This window comes from Schistocerca serialis, chromosome 2 (genome assembly GCF_023864345.2).
Source record: "Schistocerca serialis cubense isolate TAMUIC-IGC-003099 chromosome 2, iqSchSeri2.2, whole genome shotgun sequence".
In the NCBI taxonomy this organism is placed as follows: Eukaryota; Metazoa; Arthropoda; class Insecta; order Orthoptera; family Acrididae; genus Schistocerca; species Schistocerca serialis.
The window spans coordinates 724,121,725-724,145,601 of NC_064639.1; the positions used below are offsets into that span (position 1 = coordinate 724,121,725).

Sequence of the window (23,877 nt, forward strand, 5' to 3'; positions counted from 1 at the left end):
AGTTCCTAAGTTGTAGACACTGTTAAAAGCTAAAAGTAACATCTGATGACCAGAAAGGAAGATGGTAGGAGTGTAATTGTTCTCTATATACAGAGTACTCCACCTAACTCAGACATCTGCAAGAACTATGTTAATTTTGTTGTGACAAGAAAATTGTTTAGACAAAGGTTGCTTGTTTTTGGAAGCCCTATCTGCTTATGCTACTAAAAACCAATTACAATATGTTTAAAAAGCCTCTCACTATTATTTTTAATGTACCTATTGTACCTTCTTTTTGTGAAGTCCAGGACTAGACTAGGATGTAAATAAACTAATGTCCAAAAAAGAACCAATGGAGAAAACAATGTCTTACCAAGGAATTCTGAATCAGTCTGAATGTTTGCTAATAAGTAAGATGATAAAGACAGTAAGCTGCAAGAATAATGCAATGGTGAAGTGGATGTAATGGTCTAACAGTGGTGAACTGTCTGATGGGAATTGTTGAGTGAAAAGTCTAGTAATGACAACATTACTGTGAGGCAGTTTAGTGGTGGGTGGTAACGCAACCACAAGAATCAAATAAATGTAGTCTTTTGTGATAAGGCAACGAACGTTTAAGGTGGAGAAGTACGGCTTCATCAATAACTGTTTCATTAGCATAAAAGCAGAAACAGAAGTGGTTTCCCTGTTATGTACAAGTTTGGAGAAATAGCATACTGACAGATTGCAGCTCTCATCATTTATCATACTACCAAGGAAAGTAACAAATGCAAAAAACAAAATATATAAACTTTATATTTCTGCCAGTATTTTTTAGAAGAAGTTCAATATTCCAATATAATTTGAACAAATTGTGGTTTTGTTTTCTGATATGCACAGTTAATTCTGTCCAGTGGAGTAAATTTATATTATAATTCAATGTTCCCTGAAGCCTGTCTGCTGACGTTAATTACCAAGCATGGTAACCACACAAAATCATACAAATTTTCACTTTGAGTATCTGTTTGGTTACAAACATCATGGACCCATAAGATGCTGTAGGTACTGACAAAGCTGTCACTCTTCCAAAACTGTCATTTGCTTTTCCCTATGAATGCTGTTGATCTTTCCTGCGAAAGAACTTCAGTTATCCATAGGAAAGATATCAAGGCCTCAAGCAATGTACACAATGTCACAAAAACAAAGCAAACTATAAAAATATAGATTAGTCATAAAGAATATTCATTACTATAGCATGAGTGAGTAAGGTGAAAATTGGCTAACATCATATGTTAACAGATGAAACCACCATCTTCCATTCCTGTACATGCACAGTCTTCAGCACACTTAGGATTTTGCAGCTCTATACTTGGCACAATCAATTGATCATTGAAGACATTGATGCACCCACAACAAGGTTGGCCCATGCTGGCACACAATGTGTACCCATCATGAGTAATCAATTTAGACAATAAATTCATTCATGTAAACAGATTTTGGTCAAGAGTTTGTGATTAGATCTTACTAATATTAATTATGTGCCCAGTGTCAAAGACAAAATTTAATCTATGAGAGCAGAAGTACCAGAATTTGATATAAATGATGCCTAATAAAATAAAACCAGCTAGATTATATAACACAGAAACCAGCTGTGAAGACTTTTTTTTAAAAAAAAAAAAAAAAAAAAAAACAGAAAGTTGTGGAACAGGAGACTGCCATTGTGTACAAGATTTAAAGAAGTCCAAGCTTACATCAAGCATCAGACTCATCTAGGTAGTGGAACATATTTTTGATTGCAGTAACTCATGGGTTTCAATTAAAGCTAGGAATTAAAAGAACAGTTAAACAGGCAAAAGGAAAAGTTGGTTCACAAATCAAATAAATCCATCAAGAGATGAAGAGTCTGATAGTGAATGAGCTTTTGAAATCACAGTCAAAACACGAATAGTAGCACTCACAAAAGACCAAAGACCAAAACTATCTCAAACTTTGTACAACTAGGTTTCAAAAAGGTTGATGAAAACAATAAAGCTGCCGTTTCCAGTATCAGTGAAGTACAATGGAGAAGCAGTCATATTAATTTCACCAACTGGTGTAAAAATATTGCAGTGTTATGTAAAAAATTTGATACTCAAGAGGACATCATTTAGCAGTGTTTATTGATGACTGTAAGCAGTGGCTTCCAGAAAATTGCTTAGAATCATAAAATATCCTATTAGTTAAACAGCATTTTGTAGTAGATGTTCAAGGAGCAAGTTAGAACATTGGAAGGATTTAATATGTTTGATGTGTACACAAAAAACTTATGAACAAGTACTGGCCCAAAAACTAACAAAGTAAGTGAAGAATGGAATTTTCAGATACCTCCAAATACAAGAGGAACTCTAGGAATTTCATGAGCCCATGTTCCAAAAAATTATGTTGAACAGAGGAGTTTCTTGGACAGCGAATAGGGTGGAAAGATATGGGGTGTAATTCAAACAGAAAGTGCATCAGAAGATGTCATCAGTGGATCCAATTCAGACCAAGTCATGAGTATTATCAATGAAGTAGACATTTAATATAGAAAAGAGGATGCCATGCAGTTTTCAAAATCAATAGAATTATAGTGTGGAAGCAACAAACATCAATCATTGTCATAGAGTCAGGGGTGAAGGATAAGCACAGGTGGATAGCATCAGAATATAGGAATTCTGACCATTTCCAGAATGAGATTTTCACTCTGCAGCAGAGTGTGCACTGACATGAAACTTCCTGGCAGATTAAAACTGTGTGCCCGACCGAGACTCGAACTCAGGACCTTTGCCTTTCGCGGGCAAGTGCTCTACCACCTGAGCTACCGAAGCATGACTCACGCCTGATCCTCACAGCTTTACTTCTGCCAGTATCTCATCTCCTACCTTCCAAACTTTACAGAAGCTCTTCTGCAAACCTTGCAGAACTAGCACTCCTGAAATAAAGGATACTGCGGAGACATGGCTTAGCCACAGCCTGGGGGATGTTTCCAGAATGAGATTTTCACTCTGCAGTGGAGTATGTGCTGATATGAAACTTCCTGGCAGATTAAAACTGTGTGCCCGACCGAGACTCGAACTCAGGACCTTTGCCTTTCGCGGGCAAGTCCTCTACCACCTTCCTTTCAGGAATGCTAGTTCTGCAAGGTTTGCAGAAGAGCTTCTGTAAAGTTTGGAAGGTAGGAGACGAGATACTGGCAGAAGTAAAGCTGTGAGGACTGGGCATGAGTCGTGCTTCGGTAGCTCAGGTGGTAGAGCACTTGCCCGCGAAAGGCAAAGGTCCCAAGTTCGAGTCTCGGTCGGGCACACAGTTTTAATCTGCCAGGAAGTTTCATATCAGCACACACTCCGCTGCAGAGTGAAAATCTCATTCTGGAAACATCCCCCAGGCTGTGGCTAAGCCATGTCTCCGCAGTATCCTTTATTTCAGGAGTGCTAGTTCTGCAAGGTTCGCAGAAGAGCTTCTGTAAAGCTTGGAAGGTAGGAGACGAGATACTGGCAGAAGTAAAGCTGTGAGGACTGGGCGTGAGTCATGCTTCAGTAGCTCAGGTGGTAGAGCACTTGCCTGCGAAAGGCAAAGGTCCCGAGTTCAAGTCTCGGTCGGGCACACAGTTTTAATCTGCCAGGACGTTTCATTCTGACCATTGTTTTGATATCAAACATAGTACTGTGGTTTGGATTTTGCATAGCTGTTGACTGATGTTTTTGGAATCTCTGCTGTTTGGAATGAAGGAGGTCAGCCTGTTTGAGGTACCTCATTACACTTGAGCTTGGAATATGTTCTAAGATTCTATAGCAGATGGATGTCAATGAAACTGGACTGTAGTTTTGTGGATCATATTGACTACTCATCTTGCATATGGGAGTGAACTATGCTTTCTTCCAAGCACTGGGCTCAGTTTTATTGTTCAAGGGAGCTACATTACATTATGATTAAAACAGAAGCTAAGTCAGCTGTAAAGTCAGAATCTGATAAGGACTCCTTCAGCCTTGGAGCTTTGCTTAATTTTAGCAATTTTGCTGTTTCTCAACACCACTGACACTAATATCTGTATCTTTCTTCTTTGCAGTGGCCACTGAATTAAACTGGGGCAGTATTTCTGTATCTTCCTTAGTGATGGAACATTTGAAAATGGAGTTCACTGTTTCTATTTTTACTTTGCTACCTTCAGTTACAGTTCCTGTGTCATTTTTGAGTGGGTACTAAGTTTGGTGCCACTCACAGACTTTACATATGACCTGAATTTGTTTAGGTTTTCTGAGAGCTCTTTCAGAATATGTTCTAAGATTCTACAACAGATAGGTGTCAATGAAATTGTGGGCATGGAAGTTGAGCAGGTGAGATGGTGACACTACTGGTGCAGGAGGCTGAGCTCGGAAGCTGGTGCAGATGACCGTCATATGAACTATGGCATCAACAGAACAGTGTTGTGTAGAATCATATTTATTACTTGTAATTTATATTATGAATTGTCTTCTCTGGAGTGGCAGAAGGAGTGCTGAGATGCACACTCAAGTGCAACTATGGATGCAGACCCAGCATTTCGTTAGCTACAGCTGTTGTGTGGGTCAGGACCCAGCAGCAATGTCTTGCAGATGGCTGGGCAAGTGTCTGTAGGGGCAAGTCTATTGTAGCTCACTGGCAGCTATTGTGGCCCACCAGAGCACTCTTGAAGATGGATGTGTGTTAAGCAGATGCCAACAGCATATCATAGATGGTGGATGTCATGAAGGCCAACGCCTAGGACCCAAATTAGCAGCACAATGTACAGTCAGGGATGTAATACTATTTCTGCCAGGCAGAGGTACACAGGTGTCTCTCCCAAAAGGTTGTAGGTGGTCATTTGCAATCACTTGGTACAGCTCTTCACCAGGGGAAGGCCCAGGATTGTCCACATCTTCTTCTAAAACAGCAGTGGCCAAACAGCAGTAGCAGCTTGCAGCAGCTAAGCACCACTACAAATGTCTGGCTGTGGTCTCAGAGGCAAAGCTTTTTCTCAGCCGCAGGCAGTACATCACAATTTGCCAGTGAAGTTACCATGTAATTAATGAGTCTCTCATTCTGTCAGAATCAGAGATGCATACTGGATGACCAGATGCTGAGGCTTTGGAAACAATCATATTTCAACTGGACATATAGTCATTACCCAGAGGTGTCAGTGGACTTGTCCCCACTGTAGTGAAACAGTTACTGTCAGTTCCCCTTGCCTTTGCACTTTCCAACAGTGCTAGAATGCTGTGGGGCAGCTGACCTCGAAGGTTACATGTTATGGCACTATCGTACAAGGCTTGCAGAATGACACATTAGGTTCTGTCACACAGCACTGTTTGTGCCTCTTGATTATGGCTTGGCTCAGTGTGGAAATGTATTACAAGCAGTGCCTCCATTCTGCAACATTGCACTCCTTCCATGCTCCAGATATTGTTTGTGACATATGGCGAGAATGGGATCTGGTTCTCTGCTATCTGCACCAATAATAATTTTAAAAATTTATTTGAGCACTCTGGGAGTTGAATTTACTCTGCAACAATCCTCCTGTCTTCAAGAAATTCATCTCAAATTTTACTCTGATTTACCACAACAACTACAGTTCAAATGTATCGGGGGTCCTATATCACTCCAACTGCACATGCCCCATAAAATTACAGAGCCTTCGCCACCTTGAACAGTCCCCTGCTTATACATAGGGTCTATGGATTCCATCCGCTCGATACAATTTTAAATGAGACTCATCCGACCAGGCAACATGTTTCCAGTCATCAACAGTCCAATGCCAGTGTTGACAGGCCCAGGTGAGGTGTAAAGCTTTGTGTTGTGTAGTCATCAGGGTACAGAGAGAGTGGGTTTTCACCTCCAAGGGCCCATATCAATGACATGTCATTGAATGGTTCGCATGCTGACACTTGTTGATGGCCCAGTATCGAAATCTGCAGCAATTTGCAGGAGGGCTTCATTCTGTTAAGTTGAATGATTCTCTTCAGTTGTCATTGGTCCTGTTCTTGTAGGATCTTTTTCTGGCTGCACCGATGTCAGAGACTTGATGTTTTACCAGATTCCTGACATCCACAGTACACTTGTGAAATGATCATATGGGAAAATCCTCACTCCATTGCTGCCTCAGAGATGCTGAGTCCCATGGATTGTGTGCCCACTATAACACCATGTTCAAACTCACTTAAATCTTGATGACCTGCCATTGTAGCAGCAGTAACTGATCTAACAACTGTGCCAGACACTTGTTGTCTTATATGGGCATTGCTGATGTCAGCATTGTACTCTGCCTGTTTGCATATCTCTGTATTTGAATACACATGCTTATTCCAGTTTCATGGGGACTTCATTGTATATCTCTACTACTTTCATAATAAATTCTATGCATGTATGTGCACTTCATAAAATGAGAAAATGTAGTATCCTAAGACTATAATATCAATGCATCACTGTTGGAATCGACCAACTTTTACATATACCAGGATGTAGCAGTTTGTAGGAAGATGAAATGGAATGATCACATAGACTCATTCATGGGCAATATTGGTGGAATATTGGGGAAGTGCAACCAGTCTACCAAGGAGATTGTTCACTCATTTGACCAGTCCTAGAATGTTGCTCAAGTGTGTGGACCCTTAGCAAACGGGACTAACAGGGGATATCAAACGTGTACAGAGAAGGGTAGCAAGGATGGTCATAGGTTTGTTTGATCCATGGGAGAGTGTCACAGAGACACTGAAGAAACTGAATTGACAGACTCTTGAACATTGATGTAAACTATCCTGAGAAAGTCTGCTAACAAAGTTTCAAGAAGGCTTTAAATGATGACTAGGAATATATTACATCCCTTCTATATATCTTGAGGATATCAGAATATTTACAGAATGCAAAGAGGCACAAGCATTCTTCCCACGCTCCATATGTGAGTGGAACAGGAAGAAACCTTATGATAGAATGGGATATATCCTCTGCCATGCATTCATGGTTGTTTGCAGAGTATAAACATACTAACTTTGTCAGAAAAGTTCCAGGACAAGTTCTGTTTCTTATTTCTGTGTTTGTAATACTAAAAAGGAACAAATTTTGTTTCTTGGTGCATTAGTTACAATGACACAATGGCTGCTGATTGTGAACAAAGAGTGGACATTAAGTTCTATGTTAAGCTTGGGAAAACCCATAGTGAAACGTGGACAATGAGTAAACAAGCATATGCAGGCAAAGCACTTTCAAGAAGACATGTTTTTGACTGGCACAAAAGGTTTTGTCAAAGCAGAGATTCAGTGCAAGACAATACCACTGCTGGTTGCTCATCTACAGTGCATGCCAATGCAAAAATGGAGTGTAGGTAGTTATTGCAAGAAGATCATCATCTATGGGTGTCGTAAGATTTTATGTGAAGATTTAGAGAAACTGCAACTTAATACAAAACTCATCCCTCACACACTAACAGACAAACAGAAAGAGGAAAGATGAAGAATTTATGATGAACTATCGGATAGAGGCAGATGTGATCCCACATTTCTGTCAAAGATTATTACTGGTGATGAAAGTTGATGCTACCAGTATGGCCCTCACATGAAGTGTCAAAGAGCAAAATGATGGAGTCCTGGATCATTAGCTTCCAAAAAAGTGATATGACAACCTTTGAGAACAAAGATAATGTTGATCACATTCTTTGGTAGTAAGGGGCTAGTTCACCATGAGCATGTTCCTCCAGGTCAAAGAGTGAACCAAACCTTTACATAAAAGTCTTGAAATGATTGCAACAAGCACTTCAACATCACCACCTTGATTTGTGGTATTCTCAGGACTAGTTCTTACTACAAGACAATACAGGGCCCCATACTACTTTATCTGTTACCGAGTATCTGGCCAGACAATCTATTATTGCCACCCCACATCTGTGACATTTGCCCAACCACTCATCTGATGATTTTTTTCTTATTTCCACAAGTGAAAAGGCAACTGAAAGGAAAGCTTCGTCAAGTTACTGCAGACATCCAATGGGCTGTGACAGATGTGCTTACAAGGATCACAGTGGAAATTTCCCTGCTTGCTTCCAAGACCACCAGAAATGTTGGCAGCTGTGTATAGATAGCCAAGGGGATTACTTTGATAGGAGTTAAGATCATTTCTTGGTAAGTGCAATTTTCTGTTTTTAAAAATGTTTACCATTGAACTTTTCTAACAAAGGAAGTAGTTGTATGCTTCAGACATTGTAATAGTACTTTCAAGGAACTCTGCTTTCATACTGATTTCCACTACCAGTTTTCTGACTGAGAATACAACCAAGAGCACTAGTGCTTGCATCACAGGGAAGAATGAATTCTTTGTCAAAATCAGGAAACACCAGTATTGGGTCTTTTGTTAATGCTATTTTCAACACCTGAAAGGCACATTTTCATTCTGGTGACCATTGGAATTTAACACCTCTCTCAGCAAATGATTCCATTTGTGCAAAGTTTTTGACAAATTTTTGGTAATAGTTACAGAGACTAAGAAAAGACTGTAGAATTTTTGTTGTTTGAAGGTTTGAAAATTCACAAACATCAGACAGCAAATGAGGTCAGTTCGTACACCCACTTCATTAATAACATGGTCCAAGTAATTGATTTGAGACTGTGAAAAACTAGATTTTTCAGTACTTAGTGTAAGATATGCTGTTCATAGTCTACTGAATACTTCCTACAACTCTTTTACATGTTCATTCAAATCTTTTGATACAACTGTAACATCATTGAGATACACCATGAATCTTCTAGTTTTTAAGCCATGCAAAACCCCCTCTTTCAATCTTTGGAAGGTGGCTGGCACATTTTCATCTTATGATACTGAAAATGCCCCCATGCAACTATAAAAGATGTTTTACATCTGTTCTCTAGCATTACCTCCATCTAGTGGTAACCGACTTGCAAATCCATTAAAGAGAAGAGTTTGCATCTGCTTAAGTTGTCAAGCATCTCCATTATATTAGTTATCAAATAGGCATCAGTGGTGGTTTGAGCATTCAGTCATCTATAGTCATAACAAAAGCATGAATTTTTTTCAAAATTGGGACTACAGGTGCCTCCCATGGACTATCATTGGATTCTATGATGCCTTCTACCAGCTGTCAGTTGATGAACTCTTCCATGAGTGGCTGCAATTGCTTTGGTATATGATATGGCTTTGTATAAATCGGAGCATTATTCCCTGTTTGTATGCAATGTTGGTGACAAGGGTAGTGGGTAATGAACCCTGCATGTTAAACAAATCCTTAAATTGTAACAGTAGTGCTTCCAAATCTCTCACATCACTGCACTGCAGGTGACCCACTTTGTCTTGTAAGGCAGAATCACTGATGGTATGCTTGTGGCTGTGGACAGTAAATGACCTATCTATATCCTCTTCACCCAAAATATCCAATTTGGTGATCATTAAGCCCTTCAGTGGGACTTGCATTGTCCATACCAAAATTGTTTAGACCATCAGGAGCCATATATTAACCATTCAAGCAACGTTTCTGCGTACAGAACAGTGCATTGTATCCAAAAGTTCATTATCTTCAAATGCCTCAATGACACAGAAAATCTCCTGTGATAAGTCTGCAGCTACCTTCACAATTGGTGTGCCTTGTGACATTGCTGTACTTGAGGTGTTATCACCCACCAGAAACAAATTACATCTAAGCTATACTGCATATTGAAAATGATCAATTTTAGCTTGATATTTAGCAAGGGAATGAAGCCCAGGAATTACAAAATACCCTTCACCAGCCAGTGGCAACACATCCATGTGCTTGGAAAAAGTCCTAGCCCCAATGATAAACTTGAGTAGTGTTGTCCCCAATGAACTTATATCATTATTGTCAGCTCCACATAACCTGTAATGCACAGACCCTAGCCTCATTGTACCCAAGAGATCTAGCATGAGAACCAATAAATGTTACCCTGTATCTACTAAAAATTTATTTTTCTTGACACCAATGAAATTCCTCAAGCATCATTTCATTTCTGTATTCATCACGCAGTACTACACTTTATGGGGAATATTTTCCAATCATTGATACATTCCCATTTAAGCTTAAGAAATTCTTTTGTTGTTACTGATTTTCCTGTTTCCTACTCCTTTACTCCTGTGTCTTGTGACCCATTTGTGCACACTTGTAGCATTCCAGACGATCACAGTGGTGTTGGATACGGCCCTCATGGCCACACCTGTGACATTTTATTACTGAATCAAATACTTGACCATCATCATGCCCCCTAGTCACCATAACTATCTCTTCCAACTGTGTGGCTATCTGATAGCTGTGGCCATATCAGATGGATTCTTTATCCTAGCTTCTAATGACATTTCAGTGGGAATGTGGCACAAAAATGTATCAAAAGCCCTATTCTTGGCTTTTTTCCATAGCACTACATTGATTCCTTGTTCTGTGTTAGCTCATATGTTTGGACACTGATCTTTCAGATCCTCTCCGAAAAAGATTCAATGGACTCATTATGCTTCTGTGTCAATTTGTTCAACTTCTCCCTGAAGAAGCAAGTATTGTTTTGCTTAAAATACCACTGTCTTAACCTCTCAGCTAGCTATCTGAATGTTTGCACATCCTGCAAGGTGTTCCTGGTTGGCAAAGTACGCCGTAGCCTCTCCAAGCAGTCTAGCAGTCTTAGATTGGTCACACAAGTACAAATTTTATCAGATCACACACCCAATATGGCTACAGTTAAGATGTGTCTGAGAAATGCTGATATGTTCTCTGCTGCCTTGACAGAATCAAGTTTTCAGGATCAGCAGATGGAGTGAGTAGACTCAATATTACCTTAACTTCACCACCTGTTCTAGTGGTGCATGTTTCTACCAGCATCTTGCATATTCTACTTCTGCCCAAACAATGAAGAATATAAAGTACAAAAGAGACAAAACACACAATGAGTTATTCTAGATCTTATGGCCATATCATAGCCCACCAACATTTACTACAGTCTCATGCCAAATGACCCCACTATCAACAAGTGTAAAGTATAGCTTGCACAGCCTTCATGTATGGCAACCTGTGTCCAGAAAGATTGCAAGATGTACACCTGACAAGTGTTAAATATGACCTGTGACAGTTACCCTTAAAAGCAGGCAAGTCAACAGTTTCACACGTTTTTACAAGTGTTACACTCAGAAATATGTGTCCCTATGATCCACCACAGCCAATGAATTAAAAAGTGAAAATGGCCAGTTGCAAGGTAAATAAAATGCTTCTCATTTCTGCCCTTCAATGTGTGAAACTTTGACTGCAAGTTGAATGAAGCTGATGTGTTTATGATGGCGAAATCAGAAACTAGAGCCGGTTGTAGCTAGGTCATTGTGAGCCCTACTTCTGAGTACCAGTTGTAGCAGCCACCCCTTGGGTCAGGATTTTTAGTGAGCATGGAAGCTGAGCAGATGACACTATAGTGTTAATGGTGAAGGACACTGAGCTTGAGAGTTGGTGTGGATGGCTGTCATAAGCCTTAAGGATTCAGTGACACTGTGTTGTCTGTAATCATATTTATTACTTGTAATTTATGGTTCAAATTGTTTTCTCTGGCATGGTGATAAGTGTGCTGATTCAAACCCTCACACATGACAAGGAATGTGGACACAGAGCTTTATTGGCTGTGGCCATCATGTGGGTCAGGACCCAGCGGCAGTGTTGTGCATGTGGCCAGGTCAGGAGTCTGCAGGTGCAAGCCTAGTGCAGCTCACCAGCAGCTAGTAAGGCTCACCCCATCAGTCTCAAAGATGGAGATATGCTTAAGAAGGTACCAACAGCATATCATGGATGGCAGGGATTGTGAGGGTGGAAGCCTGGAACCCAAATCAGTAACACAGTGTACCACTGGCACTACACACAGCAATCCAGACGGTACTCAGGTGTGTCACCCAATAGGTTGTAGGCAGTAATTTGCAGTCACTTTGTATGAAACTTCACCAGAGGAAGGCCCAGGCTCATCCACATATTTTCAAACATGGCAGTGGCCCAACAGCAATGGCAACTTGCTGTGACTAAGTCACTTTAAATGGGTTTGTGAGAGTACACTCATTTTATGTTCACCCCATATTCAGATTTTTACATTTATTTATGTATTGTGAACATTGTTTCTTTACTTGCAATGTTTTACAATAGCTGTCTTGAAAACTTCCATTAAAAATTCTGCAATGCTCTTAGTAAAGAAATAATGTTCATGACAGTTAAATGAATCTACACATCTGAAGATGGTATGCCAGGCATCTTGAAATATCATCAAGGGAAAACAAATGCCTACAGAAGTAATAGGTTGCAGCAAGTTCATTGTAAATTAACTTCAGTTTTTACAGCTGCAGTGTTCTAATAAATCCACAATGGACAATAATTATTTATCAATATTGATATGAGAAAGACTCTTAAAACAAAATGTGGCAATGAGATTGACAGTCCCAGTCAAGATGCTATTAGGAGTAACTTTGTGTTCTTGGCCACAGGCAGGTCATTCAAGTATTTTTCAAATAATTGCACTGCACATGCACAAAGTAAGCAAACCCTTCACTGGCTTACGTCAAGAGCTACAAAGTCTAGGTATCATGGGTAGAGTACAACGCAAGTGCCTTTCTCTCTCTCACACAGATTTCCTCCAATGACCAGATTGAAACCAATCACAGGCCAAATCTGGCCCACAGGACACCAGCTGCGCATCCATGGTAAAGAGAATTATTTACATAATTTTCAAAATCTTCATAAATCATTTCTATGAGATGTAAATTGGATGGACCAAGAATTTATAATGGAGTAGTAGTAATAACAGCAACCTGGAAGGCATGAATACTAAACTTTGAGTTGGATCCATTAAAGAAAATACCATAAAACCATCTAGTGAAAAGTGTAATGGTTTTGTGGGGCAACTGATGAATCAGAAGATAAGTTTGATAAGTGATTGTCAATTCAATTATAAATTGCATTTATTATCAGCAAATGTTTTATTGCAATCACATTTGAAGTGTAAATCAGAAAACTTGAAGTCAATTTTTTTTTTTAATTTTGGGAATATGTCATTATATCTGGAATTTTCAGTTCCAACATTTCAACTTTCTTGCTCTCCAGAAACTTGAGATCCTTAATTCAACCTCTTTCTGAAGCCTCCTTCTAGAAACTGCCTTCACAATGTGTTTCCAGTTAAAAGGAAAAGGCTTCAGCAAAAGGCCAAAACATAGGAATAAATAAATAAATAATAAATAAATGTTTTATTTGTCCATGATAACTTAACAGCCATGGGCATAGGCATTTACAAACACAAGAACATTAAAAAAGCTTAGAAATAAAGGTAAATTATACACAATATTTACACACAATAACATTAGAAATCCCTAATGGAGTACAAACATCTATCAATTAACAGTTGCTTTAATTTTGTCTTAAATATGTTTCCTTTTAACAATTTTATATTATTTGGCAATCTGTTGTAAAAATGTCTTCCAGCAGAAAATGGACTATGATCTGCAGCTCTTTTATTACTAAATTTTATGTGGTAGTCCTCTCTTTTTCTTGTATTATAATTATGGATTTCACTATTGATTACACTATGCTCCATATCTTATTTTACAAAGAGTATAGATCTGAGAACATACAAAGAATACACTGTTAGTATGTTATACCTAATGAAATATTCTCTACAGGACTGACACTTACTATCATTACATATTAATCCTAATTGCTCTTTTCTGTGCTCTAAAAGCCCTATCGTTATATACCATTGGTGCCCCACTCCAAATCTCAATGCCATATTGCAGGTGGGAGTGTATAATTCCAAAATAGATTTGTCTTAAAACAGGTTGCACTATTATGATAGAAAGGTGTTTCAGCAGTTAGGTGTTACAGGAGATTTTTTTACACATGTAGCTCATGTGCTCCTTCCATGTAAGATGTTCATCTACTATAATACCCAGGAATTTATGTTCATCAATTGTTTCAACTGATACCTCTGGTTCTATATCGACTTGTCTTGATTTATAATTTAGTAGAAAGTCCATCAGAATTTTCTTGTCCTTATTTAGTGCCAATTTGTTTTTAGTGAGATATGATGTGAAGAGGCTTATGTTCTCTGCATTATTTTGCACAGCTAACTGTTTTGTAGAGCACCAACGTATGACAGAGATATCATCAGCATAATTTACTAGGTTTGAATTTTGTGGAATTATTATATCACTGATGTACACAATAAACAAAACAGGCCCAATAATGCTTCCCTGAGGGACTCCACAGTTAAGAATTCTATAAGATGATTTTACTGTTTGTGTCTGTCTCCCAGTTGTAAAATACAGCTTTACACCTTGTCTCCTGTCAGCAAGGTAGGATCTTAACAGATCTAATGCTACTCCTCTGACACCATAAGTTTCTAATTTATATAGAAGAACAGAATGATTTACAGGGTCAAAAGCCTTGGATTGGTCTAAAAAGGTGCCAATAACTTTGTTTCCTTCAACAAGTTTATTCAATACCACTTGCAAAAATGTAGCTACAGTTGTTATTGTAGACCAGCCCTTCCTGAAACCATGCTAATAGCTTTTTTAATATATTGTACTTGCAGAAAAATGATTCAAGTTGATCAAGAAGTAGCCTTTCCAACAGATTACTAAGTACTGATGTCAATGAAATAGTCCTATAATTTTGCATACCAGTAGTTTTCCCCTTTTTATGCAGCGGTCTTATTTCAGTGACTTTTAACAGGTCAGGAAAAGACTTCTGACTGAAAGAGCTGTTTATTAAATGTTGCAGTGGCTTTATTAATTCACTACTACATTCTTTCAGAAGTTTCACTGAGATGTCATCCCAGCCACTGGATGTATTTGCTTATAAGTTGGAAATGGTTTTCAGGATTTCCAATTCTGTAACACACCTCAGGAAGAATTAATTACTGCCATTACTAGGATTTAGCACCTGTGGTGGGTCAATCACATCCTCGGTAATCATCTTACTAAACTGGTCTATGAAACTCTCACATACTTCCTTTGGGTCACTCAGCAATTTTTCTTTGTGACTTATTATTATGTTACTGCACCCAAAGGTTTTGGAAGGAATGACATAGTACCAAAACCAAGCCACTTTTAACTTAATTGACAGTGACTGTAACAGAAAGCATTTATTTGACTACCTAATTTTTCAATGGAGTCATCATCTTGGACAGTTTCCAGTCTCTGTCCAGGTCTGTTTGGAACATAAACCTCTCCATCATCTTCTTTCTTGCCACCATCTCTCTATTTTCACCTTGGTCCAATCTTCTCCTTTCTTCTGGATGCATTCCTCCAGTCCTTTCAGCCATCTGTCTCTCAGTCTTCCTCTTTGTATCTTTCCTTCCAGTTTCATCTCATGTATCCTCCTGGGTATCCTCTTCTCCTCCATTCACTTAACATGCCCATACCATCTCAGCATTGATTTCTCTATCTCCTCCTGTAATGGTTCCACCTTCATTAACCCTCTATTCCTCTCATTTCTTGACCTGTCTGTCTTTGTCACTCCATTACTGTTCCTCAAGAATTTCATCTCACTAGCTTGTACTTTTCTTTTCTCTCTTCCTTTCATAACTGAGGTTTCAGATACACATGTCAGGATCAGGAATACTATGACCAGTATATAACCTTTTTACTGACTTGGGGTACATCTTTGCTCCATATCAGGCTTCTGACACTCTTCTGAAATGCTTCTGCTTTTCTGCCCTGCTCATTTATTTCTCTGTCATTTTTTTTCATCTTCCTGTATCAGGCTTGATAGGTACTTTAAACTCTCCACTCTCCTCAATAGTTCCCCACCAATTGTTATTTCAGTTGTTCCTCTCTCCTTCATTCTTGTTGTGATAATCATCTCACTCTTACTTATACTAAATTTCATCCCATATTCTTGTACTGTTCATTCCCATACATCCAACTGTTCTTGTAATTCCTCCCCCTTATTCTCTCAAATCATCAGATCATCTGCAAACACCATAGCTTTCATATTTCCTTCGCCAATTACTTGTGCTACTGTACTCATTATATCATCCATCACTACAATGAAGAGTAATGGTGAAAGTACACTTCCCTGCCTCATGCGATTCTTCTGTTCAGTCCAAGCTGATCTCTCTCCTCTGACTTTCACACAGCTCACACTTCCTTGGTATATTTCCCTTATCCTCCAAATAATCTGTTTTGCTACTCCTCTGTTCTCCAGGGCTTTCCACACTTTGCTTCTACATACAGTATCATATATTTTTTCAATGTCCAGGAAGGTCATTAGTAGATCTATTCCATATTCATAATGCTGTTCCTGCAGTTGTCTTACAGCAAAAATTAGATCCACTGTGGACCTACCTGTTCTGAAGTCATGTTGCTCCTCTCTTATCTTTCCTTCTAATTTGCCTGAATTTGTGCTTCCAAAATTTTTTCAAAAATCTTTGTGCAATGACTCATCAATGTTATCCCTCAATAGTTCTTTCACTCTTTTCTATTTCCCTTCTTAAAGATTGGGACAATTATTCCCTTCTTCCAGTCTTTTGGGATCACCTTCTGTCTCCAAACAATTTTCATTACTCAATATAGCCATTGTGTCTCCTGCTGCTCTCGCTATCTCTACACTTAGCTCATCCAGACCTGGTGACTTCCCTCCCTCCATCTTGCCCAGTGCCTCTTCCACTTCTCCCCATGTACGGTCTTTTTCTGTTTGCTGTTCCTCCTCTTTTTTCTCATCAGCTTGTTCCTCCTCATCCAGGTCTCCATTCTGGCTCAGGAGTTCTTCAAAATACTTCTTCCACATAGTCTTGAGTTCCTCCTTATTCTCTACATCTTGGCCACGTTTGTTCACCATTCAGCATAATCTGTCATACCGTTCTTCCTCTTACTTTTAATCATCCCATATAACACCTTTTTTGAACCTTCAGTATCCTCCTCCATCATTCTGGTCCACTGTTCCATCCACTTTCTTCTCTCCTCAGCCACCACTCTTTTTGCTTCTTTCTCTCTTGCTTGATACTCTTCTCTTGTCTCCACTTTTTTCTTCTGGAACCATATCCTAAAGGCTCTATTCTTCTTCTGTACCATATCCATTGTTTTATCATTCAACCAGGGTGTTTCTTTCCACCTCCTTTTGTTGCTTGTCCCCTACATATTGCTTCCACCGGACTTCCGAACGTTCTCTTGAATCTACCCAATTCCTCTTCTAACATTTCTGGTTCATCCTTTATGATGCTATCCTTTACTACTTGTAGGTACTGTAGCCTGTTTTCTTCCTCCTTCAACTTTCATACCCTTATACATCTTTCCTGGTTTTCTGTCCCTTTATTATCCTTGGGCGTCTCAGGTTCATTACCAGCAAATGGTCGTGACTATCCATGACTTCTGATGGTATTACACTAATGTCAATGATGTCCCTATTCATCTCACTATCTTACAGGAAGTAGTCAACTATTGTCTTTCTCTTTAAGTCTTGACTGTACCATGTAATCTTACTGCTCTCTCTTTTCCTGAACCACGAGTTCCCAACCAGGAAGCCATTCCTTTGACAGAACTCCAATAGTCTTTCGCCTTCCTCATTTCAGCAGACCCAACTCTCTGGTCTAAACACACCTTCACAGCCTTGTCTTTCTCTTCTAATGTGTGCATTTAAATCCCCATTACTATACATTCTTCCTTCCCACCTGCTTCTGCATTTCCTCTTCAAACTCTTGTTTCTCCTCAGAAGTGCAACCCACCTGCAGCACATACATTTGTATTGCCTCTATGACTGTCCCCTTTAGTGATATCTTGATCTTCATCATCCTATCACTTATTCTCTTCATTTCCTCTTTTAATCCATCTCTTACTACTATTCCCACTCCATTTCTCCTTCCTTCCTATTTTCCACTCCAGTACAGTCGGTAGCCTTTCCTCAGTTCTCTCCTTCCTTGTCCTTTCCATCTCATTCCAGCTAACCCCAATATGTCTAACTTCTTTCTTTCCATCATGTCTACCATCCCCTCCACCTTTCCCGTCAATGTTTGTATATTTAGTGTTTCAAATGTTAGTTCATGTTTATAGCCGATTTGTCATTGATTAAATCCATCCTTTCTGAGGCCCATTCTATTTTTGAAAGCAGAAATCATAATCCACTACTGGCTTGCTGGGCCTATTGTAGCTTCACCAGAGCCCCATCAGCCATCACTTTTCAGGGTTCCTGTAGGACCTTCACAGCTACCGTAGCAGTCCCAGGGCACACACAGTCCCCACTGTACATCACTCCTACACTCCCTCAACTTGGACCATGGGTTGGACTTGTGGGAGACTTGGAGTATCCATGTGTAAAAAGTTCATGGCATTTTAGTGGTACTAATTAAGAAGTTAAACACAATGTTCTGACAGTCTTTTTTGTCTTCCTTGGCAAATGCAACTGATATAAAATTCTTGGATTCCATTTGAATAAGTTTCTCACAAAGTGATAACATTCTGAAGATTCAACTGGTGAACTGTTGAGACAGCATCTGTCTTATCTTTATATCAAAAGGAGCAGTTCTCTTTCCTCCAGGGACTCTGTTTGAGGATTGGCGGAGCAGGGAGGGGTGATTGTGCTCAAGTGTATGTGTTGTCAAGACAACCTCTAAATATAGCTTAGAAAAGATTGATTTTGAACAGACTATAGTCCTACGCAGGACCAATATATTCTGTGACATCATGACAAATGAGACCTGCAAATTGTGTACCATTGGTTGCCTCATAAACAGATACAAAGCTATGAACTGAGCTTCGTTTGAGACTCACAATTGCTCACAATATAATGTGAGTGCACACAGCTGAGAGAAGGCAAACAGCATGAAAGGTGAAGCCCAATGTCCAATGGACCTTGAAGGAACTTGAATACCAACCAGGGTCTCTGAGAGGTTTTCCTTTGTTGTAAGGTAAATGCCGAAACTTCAAATTCCCTCCCACATATTCCCAATTGGGGTTCCCCTAGCCCTAATACCAGGAACACATGACACATACGGTCTGAATAACCATGTACCGAAATTGTTTATAGTAAATATTTCAGTTCCTATCACCCCCCCTCCCACCCCAAAGTGGTATTTCCTCTCCACCTACTCCCCTCACCCCCCCCCCCCTCCCCTCCTGTGTCCCTCCCCTCCTAACCTACCTGGTGGCACTGGTTGATCCAAAGTACTTCTTGGCACCCTCTACATGAAGGTAACATAGTTAATATCCCAACACATTACCTGAAGACAATGAGATTAATAATCATGCTTTTTTGAACAAACTTACCCACATGGAACTACAAGAACCTCACATCAGTTCAGTTCACCAGGAAAGATAATGAGATCATGTTGAGTATCTCTATGGGGCAGAGGCAGACTGATGTATTAAGCTCTGACAGAAGCTATGGACAAGAAATGTTAAGCTTCTTAGCTCTTTGGCCTTTCTGCAGCAGTTTCAAGATCAGGCTGTCTTATCTAAGTTTTCTGAACTGTGGCATCAAGTAAACATGGTCAAAACAAAGTGGATTTTATGCTACCCAAGTACAGCCATTGTGAGTGCACATATTAAGCAAACAGGTGGTTGTTCAGTATTTTGTGTATGCTGTTCTTGTGTTACTTGCCCCTCACTAAGCTATTTTCAACATGTACAATGGGTTGGAAGATGACATTTCTTATACTTACAGTGAGTTTCATAACAGGACAGTATGACACAGCTAAACAAGTACAGCAGACTGAGAGGGATGTGAACGTGGAGCATAAATCTTTGTCTACAGGACTATAATAAATCTTGAAGAAAAGGAAATAGACACAGGAACAAAATCAGTGTTGATGAAAGGTCTTATTCTGCCAGCCCTTGAAAAGCATTCTGAAATACAAGATTATTAATGGCATGGTACAGCCTCTTCACAGTCTATCAATAATTCAAGAACAGTCTTAATCGCATTTATTATTGTTATAATACCGCCATTCAGTCTCAACCCAATGTAGGGGTCATCTTCTGGGTGTTTACACCATTGGTCGACTGCTGGTGGAGTCACTCCTGTCTACATAACAGCAGGAAACATGATATAGTTTCCTGCCGTTATGTAGACAGTAGTGACTCCACCAGCAGTCGACCAATGGTGTAAATGCCCAGAAGATGACCCCTACGTCAGGTTGACACTGGTTGGCAGTATTGTAACAATAATAAATGCGATTAAGACTGTTCTTGATTTATTGATTAATCATACTAATCGCTGCTTCTCTCCACAATCATGTTGTCCAAAAATCTTCACAGTCTGCCCATGGAAGCAGCAGAACAATTAAGATGTGAACCCTGCAAGACCATAAACATTTCAGAAGTGCTGATAATAATCATAATGGAATCAAAACACAATGTGCTTTGCATGTTCCATGGTGATAAAGACATTATTTTGTTGCCAGTTGATGAAGGCAATATGACTGTCTGCAATGTACTTCCAAGTTCCAATGGAAACTTCATCAATTTGCTGGAGGATTAAGCATACAAGAAACTCAGGAATGTGGAACACTGGTCCTGATGACAAATACCATTGCTCTTTTGAAGAACTTATTTTGCCCCAGGAATGGATAATACATCTCAAAGTACCATACACCCTTGTTTCTATAGCCTTCTGAAAGTTGACTAGGACACAATACTTCCTGGGGTAAATAGTAAACGCTGTAAGCTTGTTGAATCAAATGGTCAAATATCTGTCATAACTACTGAGACAAAGTTTATCATGTGAAGAAATCATACACATTCATGAGATAGCTTAATATAGCATGATTCAGCAAGAGTTTCCTGTCAGGGAGCTTTAATGTGGCATGGTTATTCACTTGAGTCTCTCTGAAAGGTTCACAGCAGTTTGACCCATAAATGATGAGACTTTTCCAACATGGTCTCACCACCACTCACTTACAGAATTTGAGTAGTGTTACAAGAAATTGAGGTGATATGGTTATGGGTTCTGGTACAGAAGTTGTTAATGTATGCATGAAACATTCTGATGGAATTGTTATTGAAACTACGCACTTCAGACCCAAATATTTCTACAGACATGTTGATTACACCATCTGTGGCCACATGGCAATGAGGTCATGGTTAAATTTGTTGGGCTTATCAGTATCATCTATTAAATATGGAATTCACTATGGAAGTAAAGTAAGATATTAAGTCACACTGTGTAAGGAAAACAACTTGTGCATATCAGTATTTATGTGCATCCTGAAGAGAGTCTATTAATGTGACCTCTACTTTATGTCATATCCCATGACTTCTGAAAGGCATTCAGTACCATTCTGCACTACTGCCCAGTGAATATGAAAGCATCCCGAAAATAAGACCAGCTTTGTGATTGGATTGAAGAGTTCTTAACAAACAGAACACAGTATGTCATTCTCAATAGAGAGATACAAACATAGCATCATGCATACCCAAAAGGCGTGTTATAGGAGCATTACTCTTCACTACATATGACAACTGAATAATGCCACTGTTGTGCATAAATAGACAGGATGGCCTATTATTGTATGACTGCACAGTTGCTGAAGAATCATTTGAAGCAGTTACATCCATTAAATAACTGAGAGTATGCTTACAGAATGATTTAAAGTGGAACAATTATATAAAAGTAGTTGTCAGAAAGGTAGGTGCCTGAATAAGATTCATTGGAGGAACCATCAGAAAGGGTAGTCCACCTACAAAGGCAATACCAGTACATTACAATACCCTCCTTTGACCAATACCTGAGTACTGCTCATCAGTTTGGGACCGTTCCTAGATAGAATAGATAGGAGGGAGTAGAGAAGTTACAAAGACAAGCAACATATTTTGTCACAAGTTCATTTAATAAGCACAGGAGTGTTGTGGAGAGGCTCATTCAGCTCTAGCAACTGACACTACAAGAGATACGTTGTGCATCACAGTATGGGTTTTGTTAAAATTTGAGAGATTTATGTTCATGTGTAGGCCTACCAACAATTACTTTTGCTGCACAAATGAAACAGAAGATGTGGGGGGTGCGAGGGGGGGGGGGGTGAGGAGAGAGGGAAGTGACGTTATCCCCTGCCGCACACCTTAAGCCTTAAGTTGGCTTGCAGAGTACAGATATAGAAATAAATTGAGATGTACAGAAATTAGTCATTTTGGGAATTCAGTGATTCCATAGCACTACAGTTCCATTGTAAATCTCTACAATCTCTGCAATCAGATGCCTTGGTAAGGCCGCAGAAGATAACAGTCAAGTACTTTTTCTTTTTAAGCTCTATCAGTCTTGATCAGAGAGTTAATTATGGCTCTCTCTGTGAAGACTCTGATTCTGCAAAAGTCTTCAGTTTGTTCACCACATTCAGATAAAAAACATAAAGGGGTGAATAATTATAAATACCGGGTGATCAAAAAGTCAGTATGAATTTGAAAACTTAATAAACCATGGAATAATGTAGATAGAGAGGTAAAAACTGACAAAAACATCAGTGACTGCGCATGTCAATTGTGTATAAGAGGAGCTATAATGAGAGAGAGAATCAGATGTGCCAGCAGTCACAGCATGTTGATGTTACCTGAAAAGGCGCTTTTAGTGAAGCTGTATTATCATAATGGGGAATGTGCTAGTTCAGCGTTACGATCCTATCGCTATAGGAAGGGGATTAGAATGGGTAAAGGTCCGTTGACAAATGCAGCTGTGGTGAGAATGATTTCGAAGTTCGAAGCCATGGGTTGTTTAGATGATAGACCCCGTACTGGCCAACTGAGCACAAGGCATAATGCTGCTGAGACAGTTCAGGCAGAAATGGAGACTGTAGCGAGTTCATCTATGCACGGGGAAGTCAGTGCTCGTGCAGTCGCACATCGCACCGTCATTCCATACACTACTGTTTGGTTGGCACTTAGGCATACCCTCCAATGCTGTCCATACAAAATCCATCGGCATCATGAACTGTTACCTGGTGATTTAGTGAAGCGGAGGGCATTTGTGGTGTGGGTGTTTCGATAGATGGCGGAAGATGACGATTGGTTAAGTAACGTGTTGTGGACCGACAAAGCTCATTTCACGCTCCGAGGGTCTGTCAACACCCACAACTGCAGAATTTGGGCTACCGAAAATCCTAGAACTATCGTGGAAACTCCACTGCACAACAAGAAAGTCACGGTATGGGTTGAATTTACCACTTCTACCGTTATCGGGCCTTTTTTCTTCAAGGAAATGCGTGATTCTGGTTTTGTTACTGCTACCGTGATGGGTGAGAGGTACGCCGATATGTTACAGAATCGCATCATCCCCAGCCTGGCTAATAAACACCTGCTGGAACGTACGATTTTTATGCAGGATGGCGCTCCACCCCATATTGCTAGACATGTGAAAGATCTCTTGAACGTGTCATTTGGTGATGATCATGTGCTCAGCCGCCACTTTCATCATGCTTGGCCTCCCAGGACCCCAGACCTCAGTCCATGTGGTTATTGGCTTTGGGGTTACCTGAAGATGCAAGTGTATCGTGATCGACCGACATCTCTAGGGATGCTGAAAGACAACATCCGACGCCAATGCTTCACCATAACTCCGGACAGGCTTTACAGTGCTGTTCACAACATTATTCCTTGACTACAGCTATTGTTGAAGAATGATGGTGGACATATTGAGCATTTCCTGTAAAAACATTATCTTTGCTTTGTCTCACATTGTTATGCTAATTATTGCTATTCTGATCAGATGAATTGTCATCTGTCAGACATTTTTTGAACTTTTGTATTTTTTGGTTCTAATAAAACCCCATGTCATTCCAAGCATGTATGTCAATTTGTATCTCTCTATCTACATTATTCCGTGATTTATTCACTTTTCAAATTTATACTGACTTTTTGATCACCCAGTAATTAAATGGACATGATCACAGGCCCTCCATTACAGATTCACATCTTTAAGTGCAGCACAATCAGCTGCGTCTAACTGTT

General features: G+C 39.6%; 1 protein-coding gene across 1 annotated transcript in view; it reads right to left on the reverse strand.

Moving 5' to 3' along the window:
- The window catches only part of LOC126457922 (esterase FE4-like), a 177,099-nt gene that overhangs the window by 41,839 nt on the left and 111,383 nt on the right, over positions 1-23,877 (reverse strand). The gene's annotated exons all lie outside the window — the stretch shown is intronic.